General features: G+C 43.7%; 5 non-coding genes across 5 annotated transcripts; all 5 read left to right on the plus strand.

Moving 5' to 3' along the window:
- The first annotated feature begins 726 nt into the window (after positions 1-726).
- Positions 727-799, plus strand: trnav-cac. The gene has a single exon. It is a non-coding gene; the product is annotated as a tRNA-Val (tRNA).
- Positions 800-1,934: 1,135 nt separating this feature from the next.
- Positions 1,935-2,007, plus strand: trnav-cac. Its single transcript has one exon. It is a non-coding gene; the product is annotated as a tRNA-Val (tRNA).
- A 1,137-nt stretch (positions 2,008-3,144) lies between these two features.
- On the plus strand, positions 3,145-3,217 carry trnav-cac. The gene has a single exon. It is a non-coding gene; the product is annotated as a tRNA-Val (tRNA).
- A 1,134-nt stretch (positions 3,218-4,351) lies between these two features.
- trnav-cac lies at positions 4,352-4,424 on the plus strand. The gene has a single exon. It is a non-coding gene; the product is annotated as a tRNA-Val (tRNA).
- Positions 4,425-6,769: 2,345 nt separating this feature from the next.
- trnav-cac lies at positions 6,770-6,842 on the plus strand. The gene has a single exon. It is a non-coding gene; the product is annotated as a tRNA-Val (tRNA).
- The last annotated feature ends 4,180 nt before the right edge of the window (positions 6,843-11,022 follow it).

The raw sequence follows: 11,022 nt of genomic DNA on the forward strand, positions 1-11,022 counted from the left end.
CACGACTTCCTCTTTTGTATTGTAGTTTCAGTAGTGTAGATGTTATCACGTTCGCCTCACACGCGAAAGGTCATATTCAATATTTCCCAATGCCCAGAGGCTAGCATTTGGTTTGAAACAGTTGTGGTTTATCTAAACCTTGCTGTCTACCTCTCCGACCTGTGGATCAATGTTGCCATTTTTTTGGGGACCTCCACCGTGCGATCTGTATGAATGTGAACAGACTGACAGCTTCTCTGAGCCAGGCAAATTCATTTATCAGGGTCATTGTAATGGATATATCCAAAGAAATGGCAATATAATCCAAGGTAAAACAAACAAAAATGTAGATCGTTTTCTGTAATTATAGCTGCTTGATGTGATTGTGTGATAGATTTAGTTGGCTGGCTAGCAAAGGAAAAGAAGCTAGCCTGCATAGGTACAGTGCATTTGGAAAGTTTTCAGACCCCTTACTTTTTCCACATTTTGTTACCTTACAGCCTTATACTAAAATGGATGAAATAAAAATAAAATATATTTACCAACAATACCCCATAATGACAAAGCGATAACATATAGTTTTTATTAATAAAACAAATATTTTAAAAATACCTCATAATTCCCGGCTTCTCAAGCATTATTGCTTAATTAATGGACTAAGTAATTTCTAATTTTCAATAGATTCTGAGAGTGATAAATGTCCCACCCCGCCAAAGTCAGCCACACCCTTAGTTTCTCACTCATTAGGTTTCCGTAGTGTAGTGGTTATCACGTTCGCCTCACACGCGAAAGGTCCCTGGTTCGAGACCGGGCGGAAACACATTTTACCAATTGGACAGTAAGCCTATTCACTTAGGGCTCGGTCCCAATTTCGGAATTCATGCTTTTCCTTCGCACTTCTCAGTATTTGGTATTCAGACTTACCTTTTTTGTCGCGTAACGCACTCTGCATGTGTGGCTAGCTTGGGCGCTCTGAATATATTCCTGCTACGTGTGGTCTGAGGTCCATAATGATTCAAATAGTTTACCACTCCAGGGTAAGCCGACAAGAAACACAGCCCTTATTTTAAGTGTTTTTAAAATCCCCTGTGGGGAACATGAAGGGTGGAAAAACGATTGGAACCATTTTCCTGTTTGACCGCTAGTTTGTAATGGGTATTATGGCTCTTTCTGTGGTACTCACTTTGGGATATTATGTGAGGTAGACTTGTGGGCATTCCTAATATTTTCCACGACTTCCTCTTTTTGTATTGTAGTTTCAGTAGTGTAGTGGTTATCACGTTCGCCTCACACGCGAAAGGTCATATTCAATATTTCCCAATGCCCAGAGGCTAGCATTTGGTTTGAAACAGTTGTGGTTTATCTAAACCTTGCTGTCTACCTCTCCGACCTGTGGATCAATGTTGCCATTTTTTGGGGACCTCCACCGTGCGATCTGTATGAATGTGAACAGACTGACAGCTTCTCTGAGCCAGGCAAATTCATTTATCAGGGTCATTGTAATGGATATATCCAAAGAAATGGCAATATAATCCAAGGTAAAACAAACAAAAATGTAGATCGTTTTCTGTAATTATAGCTGCTTGATGTGATTGTGTGATAGATTTAGTTGGCTGGCTAGCAAAGGAAAAGAAGCTAGCCTGCATAGGTACAGTGCATTTGGAAAGTTTTCAGACCCCTTACTTTTTCCACATTTTGTTACCTTACAGCCTTATACTAAAATGGATGAAATAAAATAAAATATATTTACCAACAATACCCCATAATGACAAAGCGATAACATATAGTTTTTATTAATAAAACAAATATTTTAAAAATACCTCATAATTCCCGGCTTCTCAAGCATTATTGCTTAATTAATGGACTAAGTAATTTCTAATTTTCAATAGATTCTGAGAGTGATAAATGTCCCACCCCGCCAAAGTCAGCCACACCCTTAGTTTCTCACTCATTAGGTTTCTGTAGTGTAGTGGTTATCACGTTCGCTTCACACGCGAAAGGTCCCTGGTTCGAGACCGGGCGGAAACACATTTTAACAATTGGACAGTAAGCCTATTCACTTAGGGCTCGGTCCCAATTTCGGAATTCATGCTTTTCCTTCGCACTTCTCAGTATTTGGTATTCAGACTTACCTTTTTTGTCGCGTAACGCACTCTGCATGTGTGGCTAGCTTGGGCGCTCTGAATATATTCCTGCTACGTGTGGTCTGAGGTCCATAATGATTCAAATAGTTTACCACTCCAGGGTAAGCCGACAAGAAACACAGCCCTTATTTTAAGTGTTTTTAAAATCCCCTGTGGGGAACATGAAGGGTGGAAAAATGATTGTAACCATTTTCCTGTTTGACCGCTAGTTTTCAATGGGTATTATGGCTCTTTCTGTGGTACTCACTTTGGAATATTATGTGAGGTAGACTTGTGGGCATTCCTAATATTTTCCACGACTTCCTCTTTTTGTATTGTAGTTTCAGTAGTGTAGTGGTTATCACGTTCGCCTCACACACGAAAGGTCATATTCAATATTTCCCAATGCCCAGAGGCTAGCATTTGGTTTGAAACAGTTGTGGTTTATCTAAACCTTGCTGTCTACCTCTCCGACCTGTGGATCAATGTTGCCATTTTTTTGGGGACCTCCACCGTGCGATCTGTATGAATGTGAACAGACTGACAGCTTCTCTGAGCCAGGCAAATTCATTTATCAGGGTCATTGTAATGGATATATCCAAAGAAATGGCAATATAATCCAAGGTAAAACAAACAAAAATGTAGATCGTTTTCTGTAATTATAGCTGCTTGATGTGATTGTGTGATAGATTTAGTTGGCTGGCTAGCAAAGGAAAAGAAGCTAGCCTGCATAGGTACAGTGCATTTGGAAAGTTTTCAGACCCCTTACTTTTTCCACATTTTGTTACCTTACAGCCTTATACTAAAATGGATGAAATAAAAATAAAATATATTTACCAACAATACCCCATAATGACAAAGCGATAACATATAGTTTTTATTAATAAAACAAATATTTTAAAAATACCTCATAATTCCCGGCTTCTCAAGCATTATTGCTTAATTAATGGACTAAGTAATTTCTAATTTTCAATAGATTCTGAGAGTGATAAATGTCCCACCCCGCCAAAGTCAGCCACACCCTTAGTTTCTCACTCATTAGGTTTCCGTAGTGTAGTGGTTATCACGTTCGCCTCACACGCGAAAGGTCCCTGGTTCGAGACCGGGCGGAAACACTTTTTTACCAATTGGACAGTAAGCCTATTCACTTAGGGCTCGGTCCCAATTTCGGAATTCATGCTTTTCCTTCGCACTTCTCAGTATTTGGTATTCAGACTTACCTTTTTTGTCGCGTAACGCACTCTGCATGTGTGGCTAGCTTGGGCGCTCTGAATATATTCCTGCTACGTGTGGTCTGAGGTCCATAATGATTCAAATAGTTTACCACTCCAGGGTAAGCCGACAAGAAACACAGCCCTTATTTTAAGTGTTTTTAAAATCCCCTGTGGGGAACATGAAGGGTGGAAAAATGATTGTAACCATTTTCCTGTTTGACCGCTAGTTTTCAATGGGTATTATGGCTCTTTCTGTGGTACTCACTTTGGAATATTATGTGAGGTAGACTTGTGGGCATTCCTAATATTTTCCACGACTTCCTCTTTTTGTATTGTAGTTTCAGTAGTGTAGTGGTTATCACGTTCGCCTCACACACGAAAGGTCATATTCAATATTTCCCAATGCCCAGAGGCTAGCATTTGGTTTGAAACAGTTGTGGTTTATCTAAACCTTGCTGTCTACCTCTCCGACCTGTGGATCAATGTCATTTTTTGGGGACCTCCACCGTGCGATCTGTATGAATGTGAACAGACTGACAGCTTCTCTGAGCCAGGCAAATTCATTTATCAGGGTCATTGTAATGGATATATCCAAAGAAATGGCAATATAATCCAAGGTAAAACAAACAAAAATGTAGATCGTTTTCTGTAATTATAGCTGCTTGATGTGATTGTGTGATAGATTTAGTTGGCTGGCTAGCAAAGGAAAAGAAGCTAGCCTGCATAGGTACAGTGCATTTGGAAAGTTTTCAGACCCCTTACTTTTTCCACATTTTGTTACCTTACAGCCTTATACTAAAATGGATGAAATAAAAATAAAATATATTTACCAACAATACCCCATAATGACAAAGCGATAACATATAGTTTTTATTAATAAAACAAATATTTTAAAAATACCTCATAATTCCCGGCTTCTCAAGCATTATTGCTTAATTAATGGACTAAGTAATTTCTAATTTTCAATAGATTCTGAGAGTGATAAATGTCCCACCCCGCCAAAGTCAGCCACACCCTTAGTTTCTCACTCATTAGGTTTCCGTAGTGTAGTGGTTATCACGTTCGCCTCACACGCGAAAGGTCCCCGGTTCGAGACCGGGCGGAAACACTTTTTACCAATTGGACAGTAAGCCTATTCACTTAGGGCTCGGTCCCAATTTCGGAATTCATGCTTTTCCTTCGCACTTCTCAGTATTTGGTATTCAGACTTACCTTTTTGTCGCGTAACGCACTCTGCATGTGTGGCTAGCTTGGGCGCTCTGAATATATTCCTGCTACGTGTGGTCTGAGGTCCATAATGATTCAAATAGTTTACCACTCCAGGGTAAGCCGACAAGAAACACAGCCCTTATTTTAAGTGTTTTTAAAATCCCCTGTGGGGAACATGAAGGGTGGAAAAACGATTGTAACCATTTTCCTGTTTGACCGCTAGTTTTCAATGGGTATTATGGCTCTTTCTGTGGTACTCACTTTGGGATATTAGTGAGGTAGACTTGTGGGCAGTCCTAATATTTTCCACGACTTCCTCTTTTTGTATTGTAGTTTCAGTAGTGTAGTGGTTATCACGTTCGCCTCACACGCGAAAGGTCATATTCAATATTTCCCAATGCCCAGAGGCTAGCATTTGGTTTGAAACAGTTGTGGTTTATCTAAACCTTGCTGTCTACCTCTCCGACCTGTGGATCAATGTTGCCATTTTTTTGGGGACCTCCACCGTGCGATCTGTATGAATGTGAACAGACTGACAGCTTCTCTGAGCCAGGCAAATTCATTTATCAGGGTCATTGTAATGGATATATCCAAAGAAATGGCAATATAATCCAAGGTAAAACAAACAAAAATGTAGATCGTTTTCTGTAATTATAGCTGCTTGATGTGATTGTGTGATAGATTTAGTTGGCTGGCTAGCAAAGGAAAAGAAGCTAGCCTGCATAGGTACAGTGCATTTGGAAAGTTTTCAGACCCCTTACTTTTTCCACATTTTGTTACCTTACAGCCTTATACTAAAATGGATGAAATAAAAATAAAATATATTTACCAACAATACCCCATAATGACAAAGCGATAACATATAGTTTTTATTAATAAAACAAATATTTTAAAAATACCTCATAATTCCCGGCTTCTCAAGCATTATTGCTTAATTAATGGACTAAGTAATTTCTAATTTTCAATAGATTCTGAGAGTGATAAATGTCCCACCCCGCCAAAGTCAGCCACACCCTTAGTTTCTCACTCATTAGGTTTCCGTAGTGTAGTGGTTATCACGTTCGCCTCACACGCGAAAGGTCCCCGTTACGAGACCGGGCGTAAACACTTTTTACCAATTGAACAGTAAGCCTATTCACTTAGGGCTCGGTCCCAATTTCGGAATTCATGCTTTTCCTTCGCACTTCTCAGTATTTGGTATTCAGACTTACCTTTTTGTCGCGTAACACACTCTGCATGTGTGGCTAGCTTGGGCGCTCTGAATATATTCCTGCTACGTGTGGTCTGAGGTCCATAATGATTCAAATAGTTTACCACTCCAGGGTAAGCCGACAAGAAACACAGCCCTTATTTGTAAGTGTTTTTAAAATCCCCTGTGGGGAACATGAAGGGTGGAAAAATGATTGTAACCATTTTCCTGTTTGACCGCTAGTTTTCAATGGGTATTATGGCTCTTTCTGTGGTACTCACTTTGGGATATTATGTGAGGTAGACTTGTGGGCAGTCCTAATATTTTCCACGACTTCCTCTTTTTGTATTGTAGTTTCAGTAGTGTAGTGGTTATCACGTTCGCCTCACACGCGAAAGGTCATATTCAATATTTCCCAATGCCCAGAGGCTAGCATTTGGTTTGAAACAGTTGTGGTTTATCTAAACCTTGCTGTCTACCTCTCCGACCTGTGGATCAATGTTGCCATTTTTTTGGGGACCTCCACCGTGCGATCTGTATGAATGTGAACAGACTGACAGCTTCTCTGAGCCAGGCAAATTCATTTATCAGGGTCATTGTAATGGATATATCCAAAGAAATGGCAATATAATCCAAGGTAAAACAAACAAAAATGTAGATCGTTTTCTGTAATTATAGCTGCTTGATGTGATTGTGTGATAGATTTAGTTGGCTGGCTAGCAAAGGAAAAGAAGCTAGCCTGCATAGGTACAGTGCATTTGGAAAGTTTTCAGACCCCTTACTTTTTCCACATTTTGTTACCTTACAGCCTTATACTAAAATGGATGAAATAAAAATAAAATATATTTACCAACAATACCCCATAATGACAAAGCGATAACATATAGTTTTTATTAATAAAACAAATATTTTAAAAATACCTCATAATTCCCGGCTTCTCAAGCATTATTGCTTAATTAATGGACTAAGTAATTTCTAATTTTCAATAGATTCTGAGAGTGATAAATGTCCCACCCCGCCAAAGTCAGCCACACCCTTAGTTTCTCACTCATTAGGTTTCCGTAGTGTAGTGGTTATCACGTTCGCCTCACACGCGAAAGGTCCCCGGTTCGAGACCGGGCGGAAACACTTTTTACCAATTGGACAGTAAGCCTATTCACTTAGGGCTCGGTCCCAATTTCGAATTCATGCTTTTCCTTCGCACTTCTCAGTATTTGGTATTCAGACTTACCTTTTTGTCGCGTAACGCACTCTGCATGTGTGGCTAGCTTGGGCGCTCTGAATATATTCCTGCTACGTGTGGTCTGAGGTCCATAATGATTCAAATAGTTTACCACTCCAGGGTAAGCCGACAAGAAACACAGCCCTTATTTTAAGTGTTTTTAAAATCCCTGTGGGGAACATGAAGGGTGGAAAAACGATTGGAACCATTTTCCTGTTTGACCGCTAGTTTTCAATGGGTATTATGGCTCTTTCTGTGGTACTCACTTTGGGATATTATGTGAGGTAGACTTGTGGGCAGTCCTAATATTTTCCACGACTTCCTCTTTTTGTATTGTAGTTTCAGTAGTGTAGTGGTTATCACGTTCGCCTCACACGCGAAAGGTCATATTCAATATTTCCCAATGCCCAGAGGCTAGCATTTGGTTTGAAACAGTTGTGGTTTATCTAAACCTTGCTGTCTACCTCTCCGACCTGTGGATCAATGTTGCCATTTTTTGGGGACCTCCACCGTGCGATCTGTATGAATGTGAACAGACTGACAGCTTCTCTGAGCCAGGCAAATTCATTTATCAGGGTCATTGTAATGGATATATCCAAAGAAATGGCAATATAATCCAAGGTAAACAAACAAAAATGTAGATCGTTTTCTGTAATTATAGCTGCTTGATGTGATTGTGTGATAGATTTAGCTGGCTGGCTAGCAAAGGAAAGAAGTGACAGAAATGACGCACTGCGACAGGATTAACGACCTGAGAAATACGGAACGGACCAATGAACCGCGGGGTCAACTTGCGAGAAGCTGTCATAAGGGGAAGGTTACGAGTGGAGAGCCATACTCTCTGACCGCGACAATACCTAGGACTCTTAGTCCTACGCTTATTAGCGGCTCTCACAGTCTGCGCCCTATAACGGCAAAGTGCAGACCTGACCCTCTTCCAGGTGCGCTCACAACGTTGGACAAAATCCTGAGCGGAGGGGACGCTGGACTCGGCGAGAGGAGGCTGGTACCGAGGCTACTCTAAAAAGGAGATAGCCCGGTCGCAGACAAAGGAAGCGAGTTGTGAGCGTATTCTGCCCAGGGAGCTGTTCTGCCCAAGACGCAGGGTTTCGAAAGGAAAGACTGCGTAAGATGCGACCAATAGTCTGATTGGCCCGTTCTGCTTGACCGTTAGACTGGGGGTGAAAACCGGAAGAGAGACTGACGGAAGCCCCAATCAAACGGCAAAATTCCCTCCAAAATTGAGACGTGAATTGCGGACCCCTGTCCGAAACGGCGTCTGACGGAAGGCCATGAATTCTGAAAACATTCTCAATGATGATTTGTGCCGTCTCTTTAGCAGAAGGAAGCTTAGCGAGGGGAATAAAATGAGCCGCCTTAGAGAACCTATCGACAACCGTTAGAATAACAGTCTTCCCCGCTGACGAAGGCAGACCGGTAATAAAGTCTAAGGCGATGTGAGACCACGGTCGAGAGGGAATGGAAAGCGGTCTGAGACAGCCGGCAGGAGGAGAGTTACCGGACTTAGTCTGCGCGCAGTCCGAACAAGCAGCCACGAAACGACGCGTGTCACGCTCCTGAGTGGGCCACTAAAAACGCTGGCGAATAGAAGCAAGCGTACCCCGAACGCCGGGGTGGCCGGCTAACTTGGCAGAGTGAGCCCACTGAAGAACGGCCAGATGAGTAGAAACGGGAACGAAAAGAAGGTTCCTAGGACAAGCGCGCGGCGACGGAGTGTGAGTGAGAGCTTGCTTTACCTGCTCTCACAGTCAACCCGACAACACGCCCCTCAGGGAGAATCCCCTCGGGGTCGGTGGAGGCTACTGAAGAACTGAAGAGACGGGATAAAGCATCAGGCTTGGTGTTCTTAGAGCCCGGACGATAAGAAATAACAAACTCGAAACGAGCGAAAAACAACGCCCAACGAGCCTGACGCGCATTGAGTCGTTTGGCAGAACGGATGTACTCAAGGTTCTTATGGTCAGTCCAAACGACAAAAGGAACGGTCGCCCCCTCCAACCACTGTCGCCATTCGCCTAGGGCTAAGCGGATGACGAGCAGTTCGCGGTTTCCCACATCATAGTTACGTTCCGACGGCGACAGGCGATGAGAAAAATACGCGCAAGGGTGGACCTTATCGTCAGAATGGGAGCGCTGGGACAGAATGGCTCCCACGCCCACCTCTGACGCGTCAACCTCGACAATGAACTGTCTAGAGACGTCAGGTGTAACAAGGATAGGAGCGGATGTAAAACGCTTCTTGAGGAGATCAAAAGCTCCCTGGGCGGAAACGGACCACTTAAAGCACGTCTTGACAGAAGTAAGGGCTGTGAGAGGAGCTGCCACCTGACCGAAATTACGAATGAAACGGCGATAGAAATTCGCGAAACCGAGAAAGCGCTGCAGCTCGACACGTGACTTAGGGACGGGCCAATCGCTGACAGCATGGACCTTAGCGGGATCTATCTGAATGCCTTCAGCGGAAATAACAGAACCGAGAAATGTGACGGAGGAGACATGAAAAGCGCACTTCTCAGCCTTCACATAAAGACAATTCTCTAAAAGGCGCTGGAGAACACGACGAACGTGCTGAACATGAATCTGGAGTGACGGTGAAAAAATCAGGATATCGTCAAGGTAAACGAAAACAAAGATGTTCAGCATGTCTCTCAGTACATCATTCACTAATGCCTGAAAGACAGCTGGAGCGTTAGCGAGACCGCACGGCAGAACCCGGTATTCAAAGTGCCCTAACGGAGTGTTAAACGCCGTTTTCCACTCGTCCCCCTCCCTGATGCGCACGAGATGGTAAGCGTTACGAAGGTCCAACTTAGTGAAAAACCTGGCTCCCTGCAGGATCTCGAAGGCTGAAGACATAAGGGGAAGCGGATAACGATTCTTAACCGTTATGTCATTCAGCCCTCGATAATCACGCAGGGGCACAGGGTCCCGTCCTTTTTCTTACCAAAAAAAACCCCGCTCCGGCGGGAGAGGAGGAAGGGACTACGGTACCAGCGTCAAGAGCTACAGACAAATAATCTTCGAGAGCCTTACGTTCGGGAGCCGACAGAGAGTATAGTCTACCCCGGGGGGGAGTGGTACCCGGAAGGAGATCAATACTACAATCATACGACCGGTGAGGAGGAAGGGAGGTGGACCTGGACCGACTGAAGGCCGTGCGCAGATCATGATATTCCTCCGGCATCCCTGTCAAATCACCAGGCTCCTCCTGTGAAGAGGGGCAGAAGAAACAGGAGGGATAGCAGACATTAAACATTTCACATGACAAGAGACGTTCCAGGAGAGGATAGAATTACTAGATCAATTAATAGAAGGATTATGACACACTAGCCAGGGATGGCCCAAAACAACAGGTGTAAAAGGTGAACGAAAAATCAAAAAGAAATGGTTTCGCTATGATTACCAGAGACAGTGAGGGTTAAAGGTAGCGTTTCACGCTGAATCCTGGGGAGAGGACTACCATCCAAGGCGAACATGGCCGTGGGCTCCCCTAACTGTCTGAGAGGAATGTCATGTTCCCGAGCCCAGGCTTCGTCCATAAAACAACCCTCCGCCCCAGAGTCTATCAAGGCACTGCAGGAAGCTGCTGAACCGGTCCAGCGTAGATGGACCGACAAGGTAGTACAGGATCTTGACGGAGAGACCTGAGTAGTAGCGCTCACCAGTAGCCCTCCGCTTACTGATGAGCTCTGGCTTTTACTGGACATGAAATGACAAAATGACCAGCGCAACCGCAATAGAGACAGAGGCGGTTGGTGATTCTCCGTTCCCTCTCCTTAGTCGAGATGCGAATACCCCCAGCTGCATGGGCTCAGCACCTGAGCCAGTGGAGGAAGATGGTAGTGATGCGGAGAGGGGAAACGGATAACGCGAGCTCTCTTCCACGAGCTCGGTGACGAAGATCTACCCGTCGTTCTATGCGAATAGCGAGTTCAATCAAAGAATCCACGCTGGAAGGAACCTCCCGGGAGAGAATCTCATCCTTTACCTCCGTGTGGAGACCCTCCAGAAAACGAGCGAGCAACGCCGGCTCGTTCCAGTCACTGGAGGCAGCAAGAGTGAGAA

This window comes from Oncorhynchus gorbuscha, unplaced genomic scaffold, assembly GCF_021184085.1.
Source record: "Oncorhynchus gorbuscha isolate QuinsamMale2020 ecotype Even-year unplaced genomic scaffold, OgorEven_v1.0 Un_scaffold_7655, whole genome shotgun sequence".
NCBI lineage: Eukaryota > Metazoa > Chordata > Actinopteri > Salmoniformes > Salmonidae > Oncorhynchus > Oncorhynchus gorbuscha.